The following is a 12,028-nucleotide window of genomic DNA, read 5'->3' as shown; positions in this document are numbered from 1 at the left end:
TTCACTTTCTTATAGAGTGCAATGAAAGTGAACACTATGTATTCATTGGTGTGCATCTCACATTCGTAATGGAAGAAACATTATGGTAAAACTGCTGATGATGGTTGGGCCTAGGATATAAACCTGAGGAACTTCTGCTGTGGTGTACTGTGGCTGAGATGATCGACCTCTAACCACAGCCATCTTCCTTTGTACATCATCCTTGGTGTGGCTCAAGTCAGCGGAGTGCTTCCCCTTCCCCCCCCCCCCCATGACTATGAACATCAATTTTACTAGAAATCTTTGGTGACACATTCAGAGAAATGTCACCTTGTCTCTGTCAACTCATCACTGGAATTCCATTCCGAACTCCAATCTTTACACTAGGACTTTACACAGAATAAGGCCATTTGGCCCATCAAATCCATATAAGCTCAGTAGCCGAACACTCACACTAGTCCCATTCCTTCATCCTCCACTCCCTGTAGATTACTGTCTCTCATATGCACATCATCTCCCTTGACATTGTTTCGACACTTACAGTAGGTAATTAACTTACTCTATACTTGCATACCTTTGGGATGTGAGGGGAAACTGGACCAGTGGTCAAAGGTGTGCACTCTGCGCAGATAGTACTCAAATTCAGGATCAGGCCTATATCCTTGAAGCTGCCAGACAATGCTCTAACTACTGCACTATTGTGCCACCCTTGCAAGTTATTGGTAGGTAAGTGTAACTTTATAGCACTGGTAACAGCATCTGCTGTCACATTCCAGATGACTGAGCAAACCAAATTAGCTGAACTGGATTTGCCCCTTTCTTTAAAAACCAGAAATACTGTAATAGTGAATTCACAAACAAGAAAAAACCTGCAGATTGGAAATCCAAGAACCACACACAAAATGCTGGAGGAACTCAGCAGGCCAGGCAGCATCTGTGGAAAGGAGTGTAGTCAATGTTTCGGGCAGAGACCTGCTGAAGGGTCTCGGCCCGAAAGGTCAACTGTACTGAATTCCAGTGATGAGTACAGAAGTTGGGATGTAATGCTAAAGTTGTACAAGGCATTGGTAAGGCCAAATTTGGAATATTGTGTGCAGTTCTGGTCACCGAATTATAGGAAAGATATCAATAAATTAGAGAGAGTGCAGAGACGATTTACTAGGATGTTACCTGAGTTTCAGCAATTAAGTTACAGAGAAAGGTTGAACAAGTTAGGTCTCTATTCATTGGAGCGTAGAAGGTTGAGGGGGGATTTGATCGAGGTATTTAACATTTTGAGAGGGATAGATAGAGTTGACATGAACAGGCTGTTTCCATTGAGAGTAGGGGAGATTCAAACTAGAGGACATGATTTGAGAGTTAGGGGGCAGAAGTTTAAGGGAAACACGAGGGGGTATTTCTTTACTCAAAGAGTGATAGCTGTGTGGAATGAGCTTCCTGTAGAAGTAGTAGAGGCCAGTTCAGTTGTGTCATTTAAGGTAAAATTGGATAGGTATATGGACAGGAAAGGAGTGGAGGGTTATGGGCTGAGTGCGGGTAGGTGGGACTAGGTGAGATTAAGGGTTCGGCACGGACTAGGAGGGCCAAGATGGCCTGTTTCCGTGCTGTGATTGTTATATGGTTATATGGTTACCTGGTCTGCGAGTTTTTCCAGCATTTAACAGTGAATTCCCACCTTGTTAAGTAGATACTAGCACCTAAGTAGCTGGGCCATAGGAACGTATCTTTAGTGGTACAGACAAGATGATGTCTACTCCCTTTGCCTCTGCCATAGTCAACGCACTCAGCCATTTTGTGATGTTGTGTGGAATCAACCATATTAGCTGAAGACTTGCTTCTCTATTATTTCCAAAGAGTGAGGAAACAGATGGATCATCCACTGAGCACCAAGGATGAACATTACTTATTCTCAAATTCTTCAGTGACATTAAATTAAGAGTGGCTTTAAATTAACACTGTCTGTGGTTTTACTTCTCGACTGTTGTTGGTTACACATGTGACAAGCATGTGTTAACCCTTCAAGCAGCTGATTGTTGATCTAGATTTCAAACCCATTTAATGCACCTTTATAACACTTACTTAACGACTAATCTAGTTTTTTTTTCCAAAAAAGGTTTCAATAACAAATCTAACCAAGTTCTGCGATGTAAGTTAATTCCAAATTTCCAAGTTGTGTGAAAAAAACTGCTTCTTGCTGCCACCCTTGAACAGCCGTGCATGGCTCTTAAGAGCATCGCTTTCTAGATCACAGACATTGAAATATTATGTTCACTCCAACATATATTCTATTATTTGAAATTACTTATCAATCCCTTTTTATTTTCTCAACACCCTCTTGGCCAAGAGGATAATTCTTAAAGCAAAACATTATAACTAAAGAATCTGGAGCATCATCTCCTTTATAAAGTAATTATTTAGCAATTGTGTTACTTTCATTCCGTCCATTACAATATCACCTATGTCTGTTATTAAGAGTTCACATTACCACTGGCCACACACTTTCTCAATACATAAGTGCCAAATTTGTATTTTCCTTGGTATCCCTCACTTCTATTTTCTCATGACCCCTTCTGTAATTCTTACAATTTTATTAAGATTCCCTTACACTTCTTTCTCTCTCAATGTCTGGGAGCTCCACTATTCTTCACACTTAATTTTATACTAACTTCTTTATAATTTTATTCCTAATCGTTGTATAATTACACAAGGATCTTTTGTACTTCAGCAATACATTTTGTTACAACATGTATGGTACATTCCTTAATACAGGCTGACCCCAGGATAAGAACACCTGACTATGGACACTCATATGTATGAATGAATTTCCATAACATTATTAAGTTCAAAATTCTGATGCACATACAGTACAAATGTTCATTCTAATATTGGCAGAGCTAGTTCTCTCTCTCTCTGTTCGAGTATTTGTTATTTCAAATCAACATGCTTATGTGCTTTGATGCATTTAATTACAGCACTGTAGTTATCAAATTAAACAATTTATGTTTATGTTTTTTCCAACATATGTACAAAATCAATGTATGAACGACTGTAAAAATGGAACCCATTTGTTATCCCGCTAAATGCTTATGCTTGTAGTCTTTGTGTTATTTGTAGTCTACTCGTGCAACATAGTTTTGTGCAGAATATGCCAATGAGTCTGTCTGTCTCTAGAGAAAGCCACAGTTGGAAAGATATCTTGGCACTAAGCTTATCTGCTATTTAGTAAAGTGTTCTTGGTTAATTTCAATTACCAGCTATTTTCCAACATCTTGGAATAAGAAGTACAGGGAGAATGGGTACCTTCAATCAAAAATACAGTACTCAAACTGAAACCCAAAGCCTTTCCTTCACATTGTGTGCCTTTCCATATGGGCAAGCGTTCTTAGGGAATATGCCTCAAGTTGTGTTTTTCTCAATGATACTCTTAGATTATGCTGTGATATATCTTTCACAGCCCTGTATCTTAGAACTGAATGTTCAGTGCTTAATCTTTCAACTTCACTCATTACCTTTGTGCTGGGTTTCTAACTGATGTTATTTTAACACTTAATCTTCTAAGCACATCAGCTGTTGCAGTCAACAAATCCACATTCACCTTCAATATACTTAAGACATGCAATATATAAACATTCAAAATTTGATTTAAGCACCAACTCAAAATGCTGGAGGAACTCAGCAGGCCAGGCGCATTCTATTTAAAAGAGTACAGTTGACCTTTCAGCCTGAGATCCTTCAGCAGCAATAGAGAAAAAAGTTGAGGGGTAGAGGCCACACTGGGAGCACCAGACACAGTAGATCACCCCAACAGCCTCACAGGTGAAGTGTCGCTTCACCTGAAAGGACTGTTTGAGACCCTGAAAGGTAGTGTGAGAGGAGGTGTATGGGCAGGTGTAGTACTTGTTCTGCTTGCAAGGCTAAGTGACTGGAGAGAAATCAGTGAGGAGGGATGAATGAACAAGGGAGTCACATAGGCGATCACAGTGCAAAGCTGAAAATGGGTGGGGGGGGAGGGAAAGGTGTGCTTAGTGGTGGGTCCTTCAGGTGAGGTGACTGTTCACCTGTGAGTCTGTTGGGATCATATACTGTGTACGGTGCTCCTGGTGTGGCCTCCTGTATATTGATGAGACCAGACGTAGATTGGGAGACTGCTTAAATGAGTATCTATGCTCTGTTTGCCCAAAAAAAGCAGGATCTCCCAGTGGCCATCCATTTTAATTCCATTTCCCATTCCCATTCTGATATGCGTATCCATGGTTTCCTCCACTATCACAATGAAGCCATACTCAGGTTGGAGGAACAACATCTTAAATTCCATTTGGGTAACCTCCAACCTGATGACATGCACATTGAGTTCTCGAACTTCCGGTAATAGCCCACATCCCTCTATCTTCACCATTCCTCATCCCCTGTTCCCGGTCTCATCTTTCCCTTTGCCTGTCCACTGCCTCCCTTTGGTGCTCCTCCCTCTTTCCTTTCTTTCATGGCCTTCTGTCCTCTCCTATCAAACTCCCCTTCTCGAGCCCTGTATCTCTTTCACTAATCAATTTCCCAGTTCTTTACTCCCCCCTTTCCCCTCCTAATTTCACCCATCACCTTGTGTTTCTCCCTCCCCTTCCCCCTTTAAACTCTATTCCCCCCCCCCATTTTTCTCGCAGTCCTACTGAAGGGTCTCGGCCCGAAACATTGTCTGTACTCTTTTCCATCAATGCTGCCTGGTCTGTTGTGTTCCTCCAGCATTTTGTGTCTGTTGCTTGGATTTCCAGCATCTGCAGATTTTCTCTTGTTTATGATAAGGTTTGACTTAGGTGTCTATATGATAGCTTCAAACTTCTTTAGAAAATTGTTCGAACACATCAGAAGAAATACTTTTCTGATTTTTGATATGTCACCAAAACCTTGCAGATTTTTAGGGTGTAGAATGTAGTGCTTTCTGACTGGTTGCATCACTGCCTGGAATGAAGGCTCCAGTCTGCAGGATTGAAGAAGACTGCAGAAGTTTATAGACTTGGCCAGCACAATGCTCCCTATGATGGAGGACATCCTTAAAGGACAGTGTCTCAAGAAGGCAGCATCCATCGTTAAGGACCCTCACTATCCTCACCACCCAGGACATGCCCTCTTCTCATTTCTACTATTGGAGAGGAGGTACAGGAGCTTGAAAACCCACAATCAATATCTTAGGAACAGCTTCTTCTCCTCTGCCATCAGGTTTCTGAATGGTCAAGGAACCCATGAAAACCACCTTGTTTTTCCTCATTTGCACTATTTATTTAATTTAGTAATTATAGTAATTCTTGTCTTCTGTACTTCTGCCATAAAACAATGAACCACAACATATGTCAGTGATAATAAACCTGATTCTGGTTCTGATTCTAAGTTCCTTTTCTGATAAGATGCAGTTTCCTAAGGAACTAGTACAAACATTCATACTGTACAGCTACTGACAGAAAATGTTCAAAAGGGTGTTGAAATATATGTTTCTTCGGTAGAAATAAATTTGATAATTGCTTCTGTTCACCATCGCTTTTCAGCTATTATTCATTTCAACAGAGTCTATGGGTTTAGAGCTCTTTGCAAGATTTTATTAAACAAGAAGTCTCACATCTTCAGGTTCTAAGGAATTCTCTATGGCCTGTAATCTTAATTCTACTTCTCTCTTCATGAATACAACTTAATCTGTTATGTTTGTTACTTGTGGTATTCTCCTTTTCATTTATTTTACAATTTTCAACATAGTCGTGTGAATAGTTTTATCCTCAACATGATTTACATGACTAATTGGTACAAAAGTACAATCAGGATCACCAGGACTCTGTTTCAGGAACCTGATAATAATTTGGCCATTAAAGCTGAAAACTCTTTACGTGTGCCAGTCCACATCCATGGCAGCCCTTCCCAGGTGAGCCCAAAAGTGATCTGGCAGGCGGGTCAGTACATTCTTCTTCCAGATGTTATAATTGATGAAAGAACTAGGGAGAGATTAAAATTTATTTTCTATGTTAAGTTTTAAAACATTGAATCCACTTCCTTAGGTGGTGTTAGAAAAGTAGATATGTAAAAAAAATCTAAAAAACTATTATGAAAATCTCAGGCAATGGGTCTCACATATCACTGTGTTTATAGAATGTGTATACCAATAAGAGTCTGTGTCTGTTGAATCCATATTTTGTGGAACCAAGATAGTCACAATGGCTGAATGGTTTCCTTATGTGATACATGATTCTACCATTTCTTCATATAATTATAATTTAGCTCCATGCTTCTGGAATTGGAGATAACTCATCAGGAATCCAAGTTATGTACTGCCTGAGAGGAACTAAATTTCAAACAGCTGTGCAAGTTGTTATATCTTGACATTTACATGTTATTAACCTGTTAGAAAGAAATTATTTTATGTTTTATTCTACTTTTTCATATGATTCAATTGGGAAAATAATTTCCTTTACTAATGGCTGTAAGATAGGCTTCTAAACTGTACCTTATAAACTGAAGGCTACATATTCATGAAGTCAATTGGTGTATTTGTATCCTTTATGAATGGATAACAGGCATCTTTAACCAGCCTGGCCTCTGTGTAGTTCCAATCCCACACCAATATAGCTAACTCATAACAACCTGCTGAAGTTGCCTTCAGTTGTATCAGTTTAGAGATAAGCTATAAAGACTAACAGCGTTCCTGACACTCACATTAGATTGAAGTTTAACAACATTGAGACTTCTGTTCATAATACTGCCATTTATTTCACTTCAATTTGAACTTACTTTCACTGAGTTTCAGGATAGCTAATTATTCTCCACACCCAAATTTCCCTAAACATATGGAGAGTTCACTTATTAATGTTTAGCTATGGTTCAGTAACCTCACACACATCCGGAAGCTTATTGAGCAATCATCAATAAATTATTTTTTTTACCCTCAAGTCAAAATATTTTTATATACATTTTTTTAATTTTTAGAGACACAGCATGGTTACAAGCCCTTCTGGCCCAACGGGTCCATGTTACCCAATACCCAACCTTCTTTGGAATCTATGTTTTAAATAACTTTTCAGATGTAGCAGAACTTCTCATTTCAAAATATTTTATCCAATTGCAACACCTATTGTATTCCATGCAACAATGTTAAAAGGCATCAACAGATTCATCAGTAAGCATGATAGGGAAAACTGTGACCCTTAAATTTCATCTTTTTTCCTGTAATACATGTACCTGACCCACTATTCATTCATCTTTGTTTTAATTTCTTTCTGCTCTGTAATCCTTTTTTGTTAATACTAGTGAAAGTTAAGCTACTCCATTCAGCAGTTTTAAGTGTGTAATGATGTTTCAGATTCCACACCATTACCATGACTGTTGCAGTTCCATTTGACTGCTTGACTCACATTAAGTCATGGATAAGCTAAAGCGTATTGTTAGGCTGCTACCTCTCTAATCTGAGTCTAATCAGTGCTAGAGACTTGCAAACATAAATAAACATGCTATTGTTCAATAACAGCTCTATTCAGTGGATAAGTATTTCTGACCAAAGTTTTATAAAGTGCATTGATGGAAGATTTGCTAGAGCTGTTGGGAAGAGTTTAAACTACATTGGCAGAGGGGTGGGAACTGAACTGATAGGACTGAGGGAGGACAATTGGTATACAAGGAGATGCAGAGCATAATGAGACTGAAGTAGGACAGGCAGATGATAGGTCAGGGGGATGAGTTGAAGTGTAACATGTAACACGGGGGCAAAATTGAAAAGAGTAATGAATACAGGACTTAAAGTGTTATATTTGAATGCATACAGTATACAGAATAAGGTAGGTGATCTTGTAGTGCAGTTAGAGATCAGCAGGTATGACGTTTTGGGCAACACTGAGTCATGGCTGGAAGATCATACAATAGTTGGGAGCCTAACATCCGAAAACACCTTGTATCGAAAGGAAAGGCAGCTGGTCAGAAAGAGTGGAATAGTTCAATGGTGATAAATGAAATCAAATCCTTAGAAAGAGGTGACATGGGATAAGAAAATGTGGGCAGAGTCAAGGAGCTGCAAGGGTAAAAAGACCCTGATGGGAGTTACGTAGAGGCCTCTGAACAGTAGCCATGTTTTTAGAATATAAATTACAGGAAGAGATAGAAAATGCTGTAAAAAGTGCATTGTTACACTAGTCATGAGGATTTCAATATGCAAGTAGATTGGGAAAATCAGGTTGGTGCTGGATCCCAAGAAAGGGAATTTATACATTGCCTATAAGATGGCTTTTTAGAACAACATGTTGTTGAGTCCATGAAGGGAAGTGGAATTCTGGATTCAGTGTTGTACAATGAATCAGATTTGATTGGGGTCTTAAGGTAAAGGAGCCCTTAGGAGACAGTTATAATATGATGATATGATAGAGTTCACCATGCATTTTGAGAGGGAAGAGATAAAGTCATATATATCAGTATTATACTGGAGTAAAGGAAATTACAGAGGCATGAGAGAGGAGCTGGCCAAAGTAGATTGGAAGGGGACATGAACAGGGATGATGGCAGAACAGTAATGGCTGGTGTTTCTGGGGGGAATTAGGAAAGCAGAGGATAGATACTGTTCATCCCAAAGATGAGGAAGTATCCTAAAGGGAGCATGAGGCAACTGTGGTTGACAAGGGAAGTCAGACAGCATAAAAAGAAAAGAAAAGGCATATAACAGAACAAAAATAATGGGATGTTAGAAGATTGGGAAACTTTTAAAAACCAACAGAAGGCAACTAAAAATCTAAGGACAGAAAAGATGAAATATGAAGGTAAGCTAGCTAATAACATAAAAGAGGATAGCAAATGTTATTTTCAGATACATAAAGAGTAAAAGAGAGGTGAAAGTGGATATTGGACCACAAAAATGACACTGGAGAGGTCGTAATGGGTGACAAAGAAAAGGTGGATTAATTGAATAAGTATTTTGTGTCAGTCTTCACTGTTGAAGACGCTAGCAGTATGAAGAAATTCATGAGTGGCAGTGGGCAGAAGTGAATGTGGTTACTAATATCGAGCAGAAGGTGCTTGGGAAGCTGAAAGGTCTGAAGGTGGATAAGCCACCTGGACCAGATGGACTACACCTCAGGTTTCTGAAAGAGATTGCTGAAGAAACTGTAAAGGCATCAGTAACAAATTTTCAAGAATCACTAGATCCTGGAGTGATTCTAAAGGACAGGAAAATTGCAAATGTCACTCCACTCTTTAAGAAGCAAGAGAGGCAGGAAATCCAAGATTCAAATTAAGTTATTATCAAAGAATGTATAAATTATACAACGAGATTGGCTTGCTCATGAGTAGCCACAGAGCAAGAGACCCGAAAGAACCCAATAAAAAGCAAAAAATAAAAAAAATAAAGACCAACACTGAATATGTAGAACAAAATACAAATCATGCAAACAACTGAAGTGAATAGCAGCATCCCAAACCAAAACTGGGCCCTCAGATCTGAACCACGGAGCAGCCTGGAGTGTGCACAAAGCCTTGCTTATCAGTTCATCTATCAGCGGGCATGGAACACAGCAGCCCGGGCAGTCTTCACACCCTCAGCACAATGGAGACGAGCATCGTGGCTCTGGTCCTGACTGGCACCCGGTCTTTTCAGTCTATGCAGGCTGGCGTTTAAATTGACCCAGCAATGGAACAGTGAAAAGTCAGTTAGCCTGATTTTAGTAGTTGGAAGATGTTGGATTGAATTATTAATAATAAGATTTCAGGGGTACTTGGGTATATCAGTATCTGGAAAATTGACAGTAATGTGGAAGGAAATACAACCAAGCACTACCAGTGCTAACTTTAAGGAGAATTTGTCTTGAAGGAGATGGACAGACACTTTTTATTCCCTGTCTATGGCCCAGGCAATGGTAAACTTTTAAAATATGCCAACTTCAACTTCCCAGTCAATCTCTGCCTTGGGACAGGGCTCATCTATACATTGCAATTTTGCATGAATGATTTCAGAACAGCCATTATATGCAATGTAGTCTCATGCTTTTTGCACAGCACACAAAAAATATTGTGCTACATGAATAACTTTTCAGGCTGTGCCAGCACAGTTGAGAATGGGAATCATGGGAGTACATTCCAATTGCTGGTATCATAGATGTTACAAGGGAATATGTTAGTAGTTTTTGGAAAACTATTATTTTACCCAGGATTATCACTACAGGAGTTCCCCAGTGTAGTGCCCAAAGGCAATAATTTTCAGATGCATCATTAACAGTTCTCTCTCCATTAAAAGATTAAGAATGGATGTTCATTGATGATTGTGCAAGCTTTATTTTATTCACAGCTGAACAGAAAATGAAGCAGTACATAAGTCCTCTTCCAAGATAAACTGGATGCCTTCCAGGTTTTTAAGCTGGTAAATGGCAAGTTAACATTTGTGCTACACAAGGACAATTTCTGGCAGGACAGAAAATATCCACTACATCTTGACCTGCAGTAGCATTGCTGTCAACATTTTAGAGCAAAACAATGGGATCAACCAGTAACAGTGTTGTCTACAAGCTAACATCAATGGCTGAATATTCTTCAGAAAGTGAGATCTGGTTCCTCAAAGCCTTACTACCATCTACAGTCACACGTAAGGATCACAATGGAATATTCTCCTCTGAACAGCTTCAACTCTCTTAAACCACTCAACCTTATCCAAGGCAAAGCATTCCTCTTGACTGTTGTTCTATCCATCACCTAAAATATAAACTTCTGCCATTAAGGAAACAAAAGAATTCAGTAGTGTTCTCTTCAATATAATAAATACCCTGATCTCATTGTTAATACCAATAACACTATGTTAACATATTCATTCAGTGGCACTCTTATAATTAAATAGGAATTATTTAAATGGAAATAAGGCAGTTCCTGATATTCAATCTTTAGGCCCTGTTCAATAATATAATTTTGTACAGGTCTATATATCAATTACATTTTATTGTTTGAAATTGTAAAATAGAATCAAAGAATTGTCAAACATTGAGACCATCCGACCTATCAGTGCCATTCTGACATTTTGTAGGTGTAATCCACTTAGCCCCATTACCTGGGTCTTCCACAATCCTGTTTTTGTTTTCCTCACTCGATTCCTTTTTGAAAGTCTTGTTTGAGAATGCTTCGACCACCCCTCCAGGTAATGCATTTGTATATAACTCTTTGCTTCATACATAAATAATTTTCCCTCTTTGAGCCTTTGGTTCTGTCAATAATCACTTAATTCTGTACATATTGATTATTAACTACTCTACCAATAGGAAAACATGTTTGTTTTTTTCCAAGAAATCACACAAATTTAAATATTTTATAAAATATCTACTTGTCCTTGCAGTTATAAGGAAGATTCAGAAATGGAAGGTGCAAAAGGTCTTGCTAGTCCAAATGCAGGATTCCCTAAAAGTTAACTTATGGGTTGAGTCAGTAGTAAGGAAGGCAAATGCACTTTTAGTATTCATTTCCAGAAGACGAATATATAAAAGCAAGGATGCAATGCCGAGATTTTATAAGTGTTTGGTCAGACCACATCTGGTGTATTGTGTGCCATTTTTGGCCTCATATCTAAGAAATTATATACTAGCATTGGGAAGGAGGTTTACGAGAATGGTCCCAGGAATGAAAGGATTAACTTATGAAAAACATTGATAGTTCTGGGACTGCACTTGTTGGAGTTCAGAAGACTGAAGGGGCTTTGTTGGAACCTACTGAATATTGCAAGGCCTGGATAGAATAGATGTGGAGAGAATGTTTCCAATAGTGGGAGACTCTAGGACTAGACGGCACAGCTTCAGAATATGAAAACAACCCTTTAGAACAGAGATGAGGTGGAATTTCTTAAACCAGAAGATAGCGAATCTGTGGAATTCATTGCTACATATGGCTGTGGAGGCAAATTCATTGGGTATACCTAAATTGGAGGTAATAGGATCTTGATTTGTAGGGCATCGAATGTTACAAGGAGAGAAGGCAGAAGAATGGGGTTGAGAAGGAAAATATATCAGCCATGATCAAATGGTGGAGCAGACTCAATGGGCCAAATGGCCCAATTCTGCATCTATGT

This window comes from Hypanus sabinus, chromosome 3, assembly GCF_030144855.1.
Source record: "Hypanus sabinus isolate sHypSab1 chromosome 3, sHypSab1.hap1, whole genome shotgun sequence".
NCBI lineage: Eukaryota > Metazoa > Chordata > Chondrichthyes > Myliobatiformes > Dasyatidae > Hypanus > Hypanus sabinus.
The sequence above is the reverse complement of the archived record's forward strand: the minus strand, read 5'-3'. Positions refer to the sequence as shown.